The sequence below is a fragment of the Accipiter gentilis genome, chromosome 11 (assembly GCF_929443795.1).
Source record: "Accipiter gentilis chromosome 11, bAccGen1.1, whole genome shotgun sequence".
NCBI lineage: Eukaryota > Metazoa > Chordata > Aves > Accipitriformes > Accipitridae > Astur > Astur gentilis.
The window spans coordinates 29,301,517-29,317,908 of record NC_064890.1 but is presented as its reverse complement, the minus strand read 5'-3'; the positions used below and the strand labels follow the sequence as shown (position 1 = coordinate 29,317,908).

General features: G+C 37.5%; 1 protein-coding gene across 5 annotated transcripts in view; it reads left to right on the top strand.

The window, feature by feature from the left end:
• Window positions 1–16,392, top strand: part of FOXP2 (forkhead box P2) — a 436,438-nt gene that overhangs the window by 344,422 nt on the left and 75,624 nt on the right. Inside the window, exon 2 of one of the 5 annotated variants that reach the window (XM_049814077.1) lies at window positions 2,896–2,966. The exons of the other annotated variants lie outside the window; for them this stretch is intronic. The gene's annotated coding sequence lies outside the window, so the exon portion shown is untranslated. The remainder of the gene's footprint in view (window positions 1–2,895; window positions 2,967–16,392) is intronic. 5 annotated transcript variants of the gene reach the window in all.

Here is a 16,392-nt window from a genome sequence, read left to right as displayed (position 1 = left end):
AATAGTTTTGTCACTATGAATGTTAGTCCCTAGGATTCCCCGGCTGGTTTCTCTGTCTGTGTGTGTGCATGTGTGGATCGTAACATTTTCATTCATTTTATTCCACAACGAGAGTTTTTCTTCAAATTTGGAGGGAAAGGAGGGGATTTGAGGGTTGGTTGGTTTGTTTGGGTGGGATATAGAGTATTATAGGGATGTCCATACATCCAGTGATAGAATGAAATGAATGAAGATTTCAGCAGTGTTCTTTGTTTGTTGCCTTCCTGTACCTGAATGAAAATCAAAGTGGATGGAGGTTTTACTTTTGCTGTTCACCTGGAATAACTTTTCGGACATCATATCTATCTGATGCAGTCTGAATGTGTGAAGTCAATACAGAGTAGTCTGGGTTTACATCTTCTTAACATAAATACAAATGACTAGTTCAGGTGCATACTAATGGGAAGTCAACATTAGATAATTGGTCTCTTGGAAGCGGGCTTTATTTCACCGGACAATAGATGGTTACACATTGTCTCTGCCATTCACCTTAATAGTCCAGGCTCAAGAGCTTTTTGTCACCATTCATAGTCAAGGCAATTTTAGTCAACACATTGTTGTCAATGCACAGTCAACACAGCTTAAGAGACAGTTTACCGGATCTAATTTAGACTTCTAATTAGGATTTAATGATTTGTGCTACAGAAATGCCTATTTTTCTCCTTGGATTATACAGGTAACCTCAGATGACTAGCATAGGGTAGACTTTTTGCATTTGGTAGAGTGATATCCCCCCCCATTCCCACTTCTATTTTTCTTTCTTTTTTTTTTTTCTTCTTCTAAATAAATTACTGCTTATGAAATGAACCAGGCTTATTGTCGATAGAGCTTTACCTCTTTACACACTGAGCATATTAGACTACATTCTACATAGTCAAACACACTCTGTTTAGATTGCATAAATTCTGTTACGGAAGTCTCTCTGCTCACGGAGAGAATAATTAATTCCATTTCAGTTTGCTATTTCTTTGTTAGTGTTTCTCATTAGGTGAAGGCAAGCAACTAGTTCCAGTTGGGATATAGTGTTCTGGTGATGTGGCATCTATCCTGTAGCATCGAGACTGGGTAGTAGTCATTCTACGTAGGCTTACAAGCATTCATGAAACTTTAGACTAGTCATCTAAGTACGGAAATGGTTTTAGTAAAGGTGAATTATTTAGTCTTCTATCACAAACACTTCGCCATCACTTCTCCCTTTCTTTTAAGATGGTCTCATAATTTGAATAACACTTGCTGTCTTTTTCTATTAAAAATCCAAAATGCAGCAGTCATTTTTTGTGGGAAAAATTTACCTATTTTTTCCCCAGTGGTCATTTTTGTTAGAATCATGTTGTCTTATTTACTCATCTTTCAAATGATGGATTTGACTGTGGTATTTCATAGAGAGTATGGTGACTTCTAGAGTTAATTTTATAACAGTTTTTCCTAATGTGTAACAGTTTCACTGGATTTCTTAGTTTTAATTGTGCACACTATTTCTTTGAATACATCGAAATGATGCAGTATACTGGTAGTTTCTTAGTTCTCATCTGTTATATTCTCATCTATTATAAATCACATTATGGTTGCACAAGAAATGCAGTAAATATCTGTATTATGTGATGGGAATTTCTTTTTGTAAGTTTGCTCAGAAAGCACAGAGATTCCACCCTTCACTATATTTCTTGGCAACTTGTCTTTCTTTCACATATATCAAATATATATGATATATGTGCTTTTGTTGTTACTTGGCTGCTTCAGGATTTCTGTAGTTCAGATTCATTGCATTCCTTGTGTTCTTGGAATTGCTTTTCTTCATTTCAGGTACAGAAAAGCCTATAAGACACGTTCTAGAAATTTGTTTCTCCACATTGCATATGTCTGTTTATACATGCACATACACAAGTGTCTATTTACATAGGCAGGTATCATATGCAATCCTAGTACAGGTAATAAACTGCAGGGTTGTTCGTCATGCACTTTTCTCAGCTGAACTTGGCTTGTCTCTTTCCTTTTGTCATTCCAAATCTCTACTGTTAACACTAGCAATAATTTCCCAAGGTATTATTTTCTGTTTTCTCCTTTTTTTTTTTCTTTTGCATGTCAGTTCTTTTCCCAAAAGCACAGTGACTTGTGGGCCAGAAAGGAGAATGTTTGATCCAAAATTAGTGAAAAATTCAGTATCTTGCCACTTATTGAAGCCAACAGTAGGGTCTTTGTATCGCAGGTTAAGAGGAGATTGTAGCTGCCTAGTAGATCACACACTTGATTTAAGCACTGGGAGGTTAAGATGCAATAGATTTCTCAAACTACAGTATTCATATACATACAAAAATAATTTTAAAGTTATTTCGGTATTTCTAAGATGTAAAAGTTATCAGACTCCTTCAGAGGTTCATAATTAAAAAAATTACCTTTATAGAAAGGAGAAAGAGCTCTGTGATGCATTTTAATACATTTTGAAGATTTTTAAGCTAGCTTTTCTTTTATATAATCCACATTTCCTACATACATGATGATGTGATGTTGTATAAAGGTTTTATTCTAGTTTTGTTTGGGAGAATCTGCATAAATCACGTATGGTTTCACCATTTGTGAATAATGTGGCAACTCCAAACTCATGCCAATGAAACCATCATAATATCATATCATGTACTGTATATAATAACATACATACACACCTATAATGAGGTAGGGGATAATACTGAAAATCTCTTCCCTCCAGGCTTGAAAAGTGACCAAAAAGTAGAGGTCACTTTTCATGCCTTGGGAAAAATAGATCAAGAAATTTAAGCTCCAATCAATACCTATAACTTTAAAATGTATTTTAATGTGCTGCAGCTTCAGTTACCCTCAGCTGAAGCTTCTCTATTTTAGCTTACAGGGTCTTGTGACCTCAGCCCATAGCAGAGTTTCAACAGTAGTAGCGACAGCCATCTTGGATAAATGTAAGTGAAATTTTTCCTCATTTCTATAGTTTCTGTCCCTCACATTCACTTTTGGAGTTTTGTTTTTCACTCAGGGTGTAGACACTAGTCCTGACAACACTTCTGCTGTGTGTGCCAAGTAGCATGATTGACACAAAGTAGCTGTAAAGCAACTAAGTGGGACCTCTTGCCTTTTAAATGTCACAGTATCAGACTCATCTTATACTTTTGAAATGCCAGTATGATGGCCGTGCAAACTTTATTTTACCTGCAGCTAGCTTGATGGTAGTTTTCATTATCAACTGTGATTAATCTGCAAAGAGGGAAGTAGTACAGAAAGCCTTTGGCCACGTAATCTTGTTTTAGCTAACACTAAGGATGAAACCTAGGAGAATTCAGAAAAGATTCTCCTAAGGAAAAGTTTGCCTTCTTCAATCAGCTTTACCATTTCAGTTCTGCTTCATGTCAGATTGTGGTAATCCATTCCCAAACTTAGCTCTGCATTCACTAACTGTTACATAAATCTGTGGCTGGAGCTGGAGCTGGAGCTGGAAAAGTATACAGTTCATACGTACTGCCTATGTAACGACTTCCAGAAGCATGAGATAAGGAAGGAAGGGCATCTGCCCACTATTGGTTTCTGAGGAATATCAAATACAGCAGATGCTATTAAAGACAATGTTTTTTCAATAATTGTCATGTTGTTGTAATGGTGGCAACTCTATGATCCTAATACAAACAGAAGAAAATAGAAATAGGGTTATTCATTGAGAAAATCCTGTCCTGTACGCTGATAGCCTTAAGAAGCTGGCATTTAGCAGTAATGTACAAAAGATACCTGGACATAGGTCTTGTACGTTATTTAGTCCTGAATTGGCCTTTGTCTGAATTCACCATTTGAGAACAACGCGGCATCCTTGATCTGTTAAATCACCATGCCACGCCTCCATCTTCTATTTCTTCATATACATAAATATGTATGTAACTTACAGACTTACCTAACGTTCCAAGTTTTTATTTACATGTATAGGCCATAGTTACACTGTAACCCTGTAGCTACAATAGTACCTTTTTTATGACCTCAGGTAGCTAAACATATGGTTGTTCAAATGCAGCCTGTTCTCTTCATGTGGTTTCATAGGATGTATCTGTCATGAACTATATGAAATGAAAGGCAGTACATATGCAGTAGTTAAGGCTAAAACTAGCAGAAGTGAAACGGCCTCCAACCCACCTGTCTTACAAACATGTCATTCAAAGATAGGTAAGAGGTAGTCTTGGTGTTTACCTGCAGACTTACAGTCAGCTTAAAAAGTCATTAGAATTCAGATCTTCTTGCAACTATATGGTTATATCAATATCTCCATAATGGATGTGAGACCAAATCGTATATAGCAGGGTCGAGAAGCTGTGAGAGTAGAAGAACGTGTATTGAAACCAGTTTGTGATTATCACGAATTTCTGTGTGTCTCAAACTCCACTATGCCATGTAGGTGGGAGGGGGTCATTGTTATCAGCTACACACAGAAATCAAGTAGTAAAAGAAATTGCATGCCCGGAGTCTATTCATTTTGACTAAAACTATATGACTGAAAAAAAGGTGTAAGAAGTGTTAGCTTGGCTACTGGTTACTAAGCAGGAATGTACTGAATCATGTAGAATAATTCCTAAAATTTCTCTGAGGAAACAGGTTTAGTTGAAAAGCCATGCAAATTCTGAGGACCAGTGTCCTAAAGGGTAAAGTTGTTTAGTGATAATTACCATAAATATTCATTTAATTTCAAAAGAAGAGAAGGTGTTCTTACATTTGTCGTTGCAAGGCTGAGTTAATGAAAGACCTTTGAAACCACTGTCAATAGGAAGTATGTATAGATTTTGAATGTGTGTGAGTATAAAATAAAAGATCAATTTGTGAGGGATTTCATGAAATCAGCACTATAATGATAGCAGTTTCAAACCCAGCTGTATCTATATGCTTATCAAATACCAGATATTTTGTTGGAGCCATGTTTGCCAACATAAATTTGTTACCACTACAAGCTCAGTCCTGTTATCTTTTTGACGCTGTAGTGTACGTGACATCTCTGTCCCATTGAGCGATGTGATCCTTATGTACAGGATTGATCCCCCGCTTTGATAACTGTCTCAGTCTTGTAACAACATCAAGATTATTGAATTAATAGAATGATAATGTGATTCCATACATCTTGTTAAAACAATATTCCCTTGATAATGGATAGTTAAAGTGTGTTTTATTTCCTGTTTTTATTATTTATGTAGCTCTTCCAGTTATCTTTGAACAGGGGAGACAGGATGTATTTATATATGTCAAACTTTGGGGGTTTTACTAGAATATGTAACATGTTTAACATTTGGTGTCTATCTAAATAATATGTAAAATATGCATACACAAATACATACCTATGTCTAAGTGCAATGTTGGGGCTTATATATCTCATTGTTAACACTTCAGTATGTTACACAAGGACTTTGAAATACAGTAGAAAGGAATTTCTGAAAATATGTTATACAAAGTGTGGTAGCGTATGCTCAGAGGTTGTACAATGTGAAAAGCTTGCTATAAAATGGTTTAAGATATTCAAAAGCCAGATGCTCACAAATCCAGCCTGCTAATCCATTTGGCCAAATAGATATAACATTACGTACTTTATATGTGATACAAACTTCTACGAATTTCAGTTTCTTTTTTATGTCATGCTATCATGTTTCCAAAAGTCTAGGCTGCTGCAGGAGGCATTTGTGCTCCATAGTAAAAAAGTATAAACTACCTCTGAGGATTTTGTAGAGATACTGAAGTAACGAAGGTACTGGTGGTATTGCAGTCATAAATATCTAGTTATGTTATTCTTGTGGTTCTTCACAATTGTCTTTACATCCTCAATGTATAAAAGGCAGAGGAATATTAGACGCTTACTAAAGACCATCCCCACAGTACATATTACTGCAAATGTAAATTTTATTCAGCCTGAAATCTCCTTCCTTTTAATGTTCCATGCACGGTGAAGTCTAGACGGTTGGAGTGAGTTGGGGGTTGTGGAGGTGGTTTTTTCAAAGATCTGTGCACCCCAAGCTCCCACTGGGTTCATTTCTAAAACCCACGCATCATGCCATCACCTACGAAATAATGGAGAGATTATAATCATTCATTCCTCAGTGCCTTTGCATCTTAAATTGGAAGGTACGCCTTGGTTTCGTTCAAAATTCATTCATTTAAAAAATTGCTTCAGGATGTCTTACATTTAACAAAAGTTAGCAAGAGTGTGGCTTTAGCCACTTTAATGAGTTTGCCGTTCAGAAGCTCCCAGTAGTGACTGGGTCATCAGTGCTGACTAGAAACGGATAGAGAGACAGATAGACGCATATCTACACCTTTTTAGGTAGTCCCTAAAGCTTTGTTCCTTCCCCAAGAAAAGGTAAATAGTCAGCTTAAATGTCTTTAGCAACTCTATAAACAAGAAGATGCCAACAGCATGTCTTCTTCTCTATTACCTGGGTGTCCTATCTGTGTTCTCCTTCCATGTGTAAATGCTGCTCTAATTTCCTTGTGTTTGTTACCACTGTTTGATATTTGTAGAGTGTTCATAAAGTTTATAGAGACAATAAAGGTATCCATCATTAACAACTTAGTAATAATCCTTAACTGCTCTTTTTAATTGAGTCGACCATTCAGCGCTCTCCTTTTCTTCTCCTTAAATCTTTTTTTCTAGCCCTTGTTGTGGCTTGTAACCGAGTCTGAATGCCCATAATTTAGAAAACTCTTGAAATGGAATAAGCTGAGTTTTCTTTACCAGTTTGGTAAAATGATATTTTTGGCCTCTGTAGGGTTTGCCATGGTTGGGAATAGGAACTATCCCACTGGAAAGAATCAAAAATATAGTGAAAAATGTGAAATATTTTAGCAGTAGCAATACAATTGATCCAGCATTGAGTATTTCATTAGACGTTCATGAAGTATTCCATTTACAACATTTTTAATTAGGACTTTTCAGTACTAAAACACTCTGAAATCTGTTACATTAATTTTGTATCAAAAAAAAAGATTTTGAGGAAGCTGAAACATGCCTACATTTTCAAAACAACATTCTTAATATTAGTTTGTCAAAGGTGCATGATGCCAAAGTCAGGTTCACCTCAAAGCAAAACTTCCATTTTGAAATTTCCTTCACTAATATTTTGATAAATACATATTGCAAAAATTTGATTTTAAAGAAAAAATCTGGACTACTCCTAAGCAATATTTTTAACCCTTCAGCATTGCTTCTGAACCAAAGTTGTTCTTTTTCACGCTGCTTGATTATTGCTCATTTGTTATATTTCAGAACTGGATTGTTTTTCTGCATTATTGGGCAAGAGGGAAATATCCCTGTAGCACCTGCAATCCGTAGCTATATTTTTAATCTTGGTTTATGAAACGCTGTAGTTTTGAACTTGCTTGCACTTCCAGATGAAAAATAATTTTTCAGTTATTAGTTTTCATTTAAAGGCAGGTCTCAGTGTCTTCTTACAGATTTGAAGAGCTGCGGAAGCTCTGGTAAAACGTAGACGGTGGTATATGTTCTTTTTCTTAGGAGTACTGTAAACACTGTCTATATGTGAACTGTAATACTGTCTTTTGTCAAAAGGATAACATTCTAGGTCATACAGTATTTAAATTAATACTCTGCACTTCGGTAAGCCCAGGTCTCACAAAGACCTTCATCCCTAGGTCAGTTCTAGGGGCAGTTGTTGTTACTGTCAAACCTGGGGGCACAGCTGCTGCTGAGTTCAGATCAGTGCTGATTTCAGAGCTGGGTCAAGTATTTAGGTACAAATGTGCATTTTCTTATGTTTGTAAGATATAGTCAAGCATAAAAATAGCTGATGAAGTTTTAATTAATATAGCAAGAATTCAATAAGGGAATAGTAGTGAAAAGCATTTATTTTTACTATTCCATTACAAAATACTCATTTTGTCAGTAAATGGCATTATTTTTTTTCATCATTAATTATATCTTTGCAAAACATTTACACTTTCTTATACTTGTAAGTACATGTCTACAAATAATAATTGGCTTTAATTGATGCAAAGGAGGTTTGTGTTAAACATCCAATAACTTTTTGAAAATAAGCAAGTGCCGGAATAGCCTGCTGGGGGTGTTGTGGAATCTCCTTTGCTGAAAGTTTGTGAAAAAATTTTGGACAAATGTCTGTCAGAAACAAAACAGTTTATTCTGCTTATGAAGAGAGGGATGGGCTAGCTCACTTGCCAAGGTGTCTTTTTTTTGTTGTTGTTCTGTGATTTGCGTAATGATTTTTTAACAAGAAATACTTTTATTTTAGCTTATGTCTTTTAATGAAATGTGTTCAAATTAGATTGCTAATCAGTGGTTACAGCAGTTATGCCTATGGGTATATTTAGTGAACATCGGTTTGTGAGGCTTTTTTATGAGTAATCCAAATAGTATGACAAAGAAGCTACATCTGTTACTCTTAGAATAAGTATCTGAATTCTATTAAAATAATCTCTGGGTAGTTTCTAAAACTAAATAAAGTGAGAGGCAAATAGAAGTTTGTACAGAAAATACTTTTTAACAGAAGTCTTAGGCTCAAATCTTGCAGAAGGTTCTGTGCTTCTTTCAAATTCACACTACGATGTAAGTAGTACTGAATCGTCATAGGATCAAAGCTTTGTGACTAATTGATTTTGTGTCTAGAGAGCCAAATAAAACCAAATTCTTACGACTCTATAATTTTCAGTGGAACAGCGCTCGGAGAGCCTTGGAAAGTACTGCTTTATTAAATGCTTTTACGAAAAGAAATTTTGAGCAAGGGATTTAGGAAAATAAGGACATAAAAGCTCGTTACTTTCAAAACTAACGGGGAAGATGTTTCCACCCCCTTCTCCATCTTGGGGCGCTGGTTGCTCTCTGAGGTGTAGGGAGTAAGGGGCTGGAATTCCTCCCCTGCCAGCCTGGGAGCAGGGGAAGAGCCGTCCGTCAGGCTGCTCCGGCAGCTGAGGGAGCCACTGGCACTTGCTAGCCCCGTGCGTAGGGTGCCGGTACTGATCCCACGTGAAACAGCTGAGAGAAGAGACCGAGTTTCTGGAGCCTGCTGGTTAACTGGCACTCCTGGCAAGTCAGGCTCTCAAATGCAGGTCCCCGCTGTGGGTTCAGCCCCTGTCCAGGTTCTCCTCGTTCGCTGGGGGAAGGGGACGTGGGACATGACCCTGGCCATCGCAGCCTTTAAATGAAATGCATTAAAACCCACTTTCGTGTCAGTTCGAAGGAGTCAATATTTTCAGTTTAAGAAGTGTCAAAATATTTTCTTTTTTTCCTATCTGCTTGTCAGAACTGCCTTTTTTTTTTTAGCAATATGCATTTTGTATGGTTTGCATTAATTTAAATTTAGGGTGTTGTTTCATATGGTGCTTGGCTTGAAGTGTGCTGCTTCTATTTCTGATTTAAAGGACTTGTGAGTCCAAAACATTTTTTTGTCTCTTGGTAGGCCTACTAAAGCTCTTCATTTCCCTACAAACATTGCATCGTAAGAACTTTAAAAATATGCATTCTGTTTGATAGCCCTGGGAGTGCTATATAGGTTTTTTTCTGACAAGCAGCCTCCGATATCTAATAAACCACAGTTCTGATCATCTTTGAAAAGATAAATAATACTTTTATTTTGTAAATGCGTAGTGACATCCTTAACAAAAATACATTATGCAAGAAATACCGACAATATTTTAAGGTGAGTTAATGAAGATATGTTCAAACATTGTAATAATCAAACTATTATCTGTATACAAGACTGAAGAAAATATGTTGCTAGGTGCTGCACCATTTTTGTGATTCCTCTTGAGAATGAGTTAGCTAAAATGAATGTGCTCTGCCAGCTTTATTTAAAGATCCATGCTTAAAAATGACTAATTTTATAGCATGTATTTTCTGTTTATGTGCCTGTCAGTTTTAAACAGCCTTTTATATGCAAATGCGTGATGACAGTTCTATATTCTGTGTCATTTCTTCACTAGAGTTTTTCATGCTATTGGAATAATCCCTTAACAGATATTTATAGAGTTTTTACTGTTATTTTGACAAATCAGACATTGTTATTAAAATGATAAAAGAAAGTAATTTTAATACTTTTTACATTGGAAGTTCTAAACTTTTTAAAAATGATGTATGTTTCCTAGCTCTATTTTAGTAAACCTTTTACAGAAGTGGGGTCTTTTTAGTTCCATTTTTTGTGATAAGAAAAATCTGTACGTGGAACTTGTTCCTAAACAGGTGTATCACTGAAGATCCAACTTTACTGCTCCTTCAGTCATTTCATTGTATGTGCCTATACCAAGTTGTGCGTTCCAGTAGTTCATTAATATCATATGCTCTACCAGTACTAAATTTGGCTCCCCTTGGAGATAGATTGTTTTGCCATAATTATCAGTATAAACAAACTCAGGCTTATTATCTGTAGTATTTGTAGTTCGGTAAAGTTGTTGCCTTGTGCTCACAAGGTGAGGAGCTGGGAGGATTTCAGCCGTATTGTCCATTGCAGTGCGTGCCTAAGGAGCGGCTGAAGAGAGCACTCTGTGATTTCTAAAAAAACCTGTAAATTTGCCTCTTTAGGTAACGCTTCATATTTTGATACTAAGCTTAGGCATTAATTTAGAATAAAAGCAGAGATTGAGAAAACAGAATACAGTATTTCCGTAGTCTTGAACAAAAAAGTCATTGGCAGGTGACACAGAAAGACAGTGAAAGGACAGAGACACTCACCTGTGTCTAATGAAGGAAGTGACATTTCAGTAAATGGAAGGTACTTAAATATATACTGTGCATTGGCAGTCTCCCAAGGCACTGATGGAAGTGTGTTTGGGGAAGGGAGCGGCGGATTGAAGAATCCACTGCACTGAGCTGTACTGTGAGAGCGGGAGCAGGGACTGGCTACTAGCAGAAATTTTCAAAGGCTACCAGCTGCTGAAGCCGTGGACGGCTTTCAGATCTCTTCTTGACAGATGTTGTGAAACTATATTTACCCCAGTTTAGTTGCAAGATTTCTGTATTATTTTCAGGGTGTCTCTGTTAATGGAATTACTGGCGTGAATCTTCTGTTGTTTGAGAGCAACACAGGGTACACAGGACAGTTTTTCGGCCACTGCCACCCAGGAACCCTGTGGCCTTTCAAATGAACTGTCAGAAAGTCCAGATTCATCTTGCCTAACGGAAGGCATTTAACGTTAGATAACCCTGTTAGAAGCTGAGTCAGTCTAACCTGTGCCCATAGTAGAGAAGAGAGACAGACATAGACAGTTCTGGTTTTACATGGACTGGATTAGTCCATGGATTTGCACATTGTCTCACGTTGCCTATAGGAAGTGTCCAGGGTAAGTAGATATATCAGGAAGATGCTTAAAATGATGTGGTACAAACCTGGCCCAAGAGTCACTGGTTCTTGATAAGATACTATGAAATTCTTAAAGTTAATATTCTGCGAGGTCCTTGTCAGGCTCAGGTACCTAATAGATTGCTTCATGATGTGATACTTTCATATATTCATCTGAGGTGGGAGTTAGTATGGGACAGAGAGGGAGCTTTTGCTGTGACAAACTCCCGTGTTACAGTTTATGTTTCCCATTGGATCTCATTTTACTTCTTCAGTTCTTCTGATCTCCATAAGCATTTTTCTCTGTTAGATGACACTTAGGACATTTCCTTATTAAAGTTAACCAAAAGATTGAGTTATTGTTCTGTTATTCAGTTTCTATATTATTTATGTCTGAAAAGACTAAAAAGTATTCAAGCTAATAACCGTGTCATCTCTTATAAAACTGCCACATGATGCTATATAGTATAAGAAAAGCAGCAGAAAATTCAGTATTTACACCGGGACAGATCTGACCACAGTCCTCAAAACACTGCATTTGTTACACAATTAGGTGTTTGTGTGAACAAGCAGCAAGACAGGTGGCAAAACAAAATCAGGCATACAGAAACATCTACCCTGCATGTGAACATGGCTGTATTTTATACGGAACAGGAAAATTTAAAATACTCTCATTCATATGACGCATCACAAGAACATGAAATGCTGCACTGGTTTCTAGTTGGCGAGAACATTAAAACATAGCAAAAGTTAGGTGCACGTGCAGTTTTAAATGCCTATGCAAAGCGGGTGTTTTTGCAAGAAAGTGAGCAGAAGATGATGATGCATATGCTAATACTTGATGTGTATACAGGCGTCAGATCTGAGGTTCTTGCAAATTTTGAGAATTTTCAGCCTGAGGCATTAATACCAAGGTGGCTTCTGGATACTTTTATGGCTTTCTGATCCTTGTTAGAGTAGTCCACGTGAGGCCTTGGAAAGAGCCTTTGGGTGTACTCCCTCCCTTACTGGGAGTCAATAGTTTAAAACGTATGTTAGAGGTTTGAGAAAATAGGACATTATGGCTTTAACATTATTAAACATGTTGGTAGAATCTGGACTGTTCTATGGCTGCTATTTATCAAATAAAAACTAAGGATTATCTTCGTCCTCCATTTGGCTGTCCTTGTAGCTCATGTTCATATGGGAATATACTTTCCATATTTTCTCCAAACCTTTTGAGAGCATTTTTGTAAAATACATCCATGTAATTTAAGAAGAAAACCACAACAGAACTCCAAACACTACACCAAATGTTGTACATTGGGTCATTTATTTTCCTTTTAAAAAATCCTGTACATGCTTTTTTAACTGGAACTGTTTCTTACAAAAGTGTGAAGCCCATGTATTAATTCACTAAAGATCCATTAATCCATTTTGCTCATGTCCAAGAAACCCCACCTTTCCATTATATACCCCAAAGACATATAAACAATAAAAGTGCTGACAAATTATTCTAAACTCCACCGCGCTGCTTCTAAAATTTTAACTAATCAAAGACTCTTTTTAAATTGCTATAGAGAGTTCAGATTTACATGAACAGGTACCCGCAAGTTGCCTGGCCTGGCAAGTGTTTTGTTGCTCTAGTTCTGGCCTCCCTTGACAGCGTTGGTCACTATTTTCTTGCGCTGTTTTAATCTGTGGCTGTTGCCAAATCTGGATGGGGAACGCTAATGGTGATGGTCAGAAATGAGTTGGTGACTGCATTGTCTCCTTACTCTCTTTACAGCCAGCTTTCCCCCATTCGCTGTCTCACAGTACAGGAGATGAATTTTCTTGTAGTGAAGAGCTTGCTTCATCTGCTCTTCAGGCTCCAAGAAGCAGATGGTTGGGCTGCAGACCTGCATTTCATGATTGGTGGTATGGCCCCCTTCTATCACAAACTGATCAAAAGAGACTAAAAGTGGACAGATAAGGGATTTGATTCAACCACCAGATGGGAAAATAGGTGGATTGGACTAATCCCAACACTCCTCCTTGAAAGCCTGAGAAGTGTCCACATGTCAGCTGCTCCGTGGACCAAATGATAGTCTTTATTGCTTAAATTTGACTGGGATCCATCCATTTTATCCAGAGGTAGGAGCAACTAACACCAGTTCATACCCATGCATTCCTGGTGAATGTACATAAAGCTATAGAGTACTCCTCGGCGTTGGCAGGGTAGAAGAGGGAACTTTCCTATTCAAGGCTACTTTGGCTGAGATCAAAAAATACTTCTTTTATCTCTATCTCAGTAACATCCGTAAGGTATGCTACTGATACGCTTGGATACTCTATTTTCTATCTTCTGCAACTGCAGCATGTATCTTTGCTATGGCTGCCAAGATTTAAAGGAGAAGGGGCAGGATTCAGGATGGAAATCTTGGATATGTTATGTGGGTCCTGGGCAAGGTGGCAATGATACACAAATCATTGTGATCCGGGTCTCTTACCTTTCTATCTGAAACTGTCTTTAACTGGGTTCTTATGTCTCATGCACAAGGGTTAGAAGGAAGAGTAGCTCTGTAACCCATGTGCTGGCCACAGTTCATGCCTAGAGTATGTTTCTGTGAGATGGAGATAAAAATTGTGGTCTGCCATTTGGTCCCATATAAAGTTATCTTTATTTTGCTATCAGTGACAGCTGTGTGTTGTTGCTTGAGGAGCAGGAAAAAAAAAAAAAAAAAAGTAAATCTCAAGACTAGTAAAAATGTATTTTTAAATATTAAGTTTTAATAAATATTTTGTTAATGTCAAATTGATCCCATGATTAGCCACAGAACATATAAGCAAGCTAATGTGCAAATCTAGGCATGTAACAGTGTAGCCAGACTTTACATGGCCATAAACGGCAGCTGGAGAAAGCCCTGGCTCCTCCTATTGTCAATGAGCCAGTTTTTCTAAGCATCATAGAAGTGAAAATTGAACTGTCTTTTCCACATCTTTAAGCCTGGTGAAAAAGGTAAGGTCTCCGCAGTCCTCCAGGAGAAGCTGCATTCTGCACCATGCAGCCTTGTAATATATATAACGCTTATAAAAGGGCAGCTGCAACAATAATGCCGAGCCTGACTCTTACTTCGTTTATATCAGTTTCCACCGGGATTGCACTGTTCACTTCAATGGCCTTTTAGTACACTGTGTTTACATGGATGTAAACAAGAGAAGAATCTGCCCAGAATGTATCACGCTGTATTGCATGTAATCAGATTGTCAATATTCAACTCCTATACGTGCAACAAACTAGAGGTGAGAAAGGTTACTGTGTCTGTCCTTGTTCTGAGGAGTGCAGGGGCTAAGACGCCAGAGTGCAACAGTGCACAAAAAAAAAACCATCAGCCTACACAGATCTGAAAGTCTGGTGCTTATACATATGCTTAAATGGGACTCTGGCTTGGGGATTGTCTAGCTTTGAAAATCATACTACATAGACGCTGGTCGTGCGTATTCAAATAATCACAACCTCCATAATTACAAAATAGACCCTGATTCACTCTCCCGTTTTTGGTAGCAGTTGAAATGCTTCATTTTGGTCACCTGAGGCTTGCTGGCTAGTTGGTGAAAAGAGAACACATTCCAAGTCAAGATTTCAAATATTCAAGATTTAGTTGGGCTGAATTATTTTCTGATTGTGTCTCCTTTTGTGTTTACAACTTGAAGACTTTTCTTTGGGAAAGTGAAGTTGCCTCCATTTTGTATCAACAAGAATTGTTTCACACTCTTCTGCTTTTAGCTGGAAAAAGCCAACAGAAGAGTTGTGCTGCTGAGCTAGGAACGATATTTCTCTTGGCTTTATTTCCCCTTAAGACAGAAACCCTTAGAGTGTGTCAGAGCAATTATCCACTTCTTGAAGACCTAGGAATACAGATGAGAGCCTTCAGCCTGTTGAACGTTCTACAGGATAACGAAAATGCAAATGTAGAAAATTTTAAGGTGGTGGTAATTGAGGTATCTTGGGATGTGGTTTGATTTGGGCATGTGGGGAAGGAGTATTTCAACTGGTTTGGATACATTTTCTTGGAAATTTAGAGTATCAAATTAAATCACTTGAAAATCCAATGTGCTATTGTTGGTTTGGGTTTCTTTTTAAAACCAGTAGAAGCCTAAGTCAGCCAAGGTCAGCAGTTCTGCTGAAATTTTCTAAGGCTGTCCTGTGTGTACTGAGAATTGAAACATAGCAACAGTGAAATAATCCCATAATTTAGCACAGTATCCTGATTTTCTCAAATGGTTATGTAAGATTAATAAAACACTTTAACTGATACCTATTTACATATATCCTAAGAATTGCCCGTAGGTAATACAATGCTGGCTTGAGAGCATACAGGGTATCTCATACAATTCCACTTCAAGAATAATTTTGGTGGCTCCAAATGGGTACGCATGGGTAGTTCTCTGCTCCTTCACTTCTGTGGGGTTCAGTCATACACCGACGTTCTGTTCCACAGCAGAAGGGAAGTGAAGTATTCTCATCACCAAATGTTGTTACATGCCTACATCGGGAGGTTTGTCGCGTGATTCATGGAGAGGAAGCTCTCACACAGAACAATTCAAAATTCAGAGCAGAGCTCAATTTATTCTGTCTGAATTGCCATCTAAAGGAGCTTCTCTCTTTCTCTCTAAACTGTATAAATAGTATATAGACACTCCTCCTAATTTAAACTGTTAAAGTTACAAGCTATGATTTGCTTGGCTGCAGGCAGTCTGCGTACTTGCTGGCATTGTCTCGTAACAGGGAAACAGTGCAGATGGATCTGGTTTTCTGATGCGCAAATAGTACAATACTTTCAGAAAGCTGGTTTAGTCTGTAAGGCATACAGTCCTCGAGCTTTCTGTAGGTCTTGTAGTTCATTATGATGGTAATTTTTTATGAGGACTGTAGCTCATTAGAAACGGGACTGAAACTTTGAATATTATTGGCCATCAAATAGTTCCAGCCAGCAGTAATTCCTGGGTGTTATTGACCTGGGGCAAATTTGTACCATTGCCCTAGAGCTTCATATCCCATTATACACATCTCGAGTCCGAAAAGCTTTAGATAACGTTTGTTCTT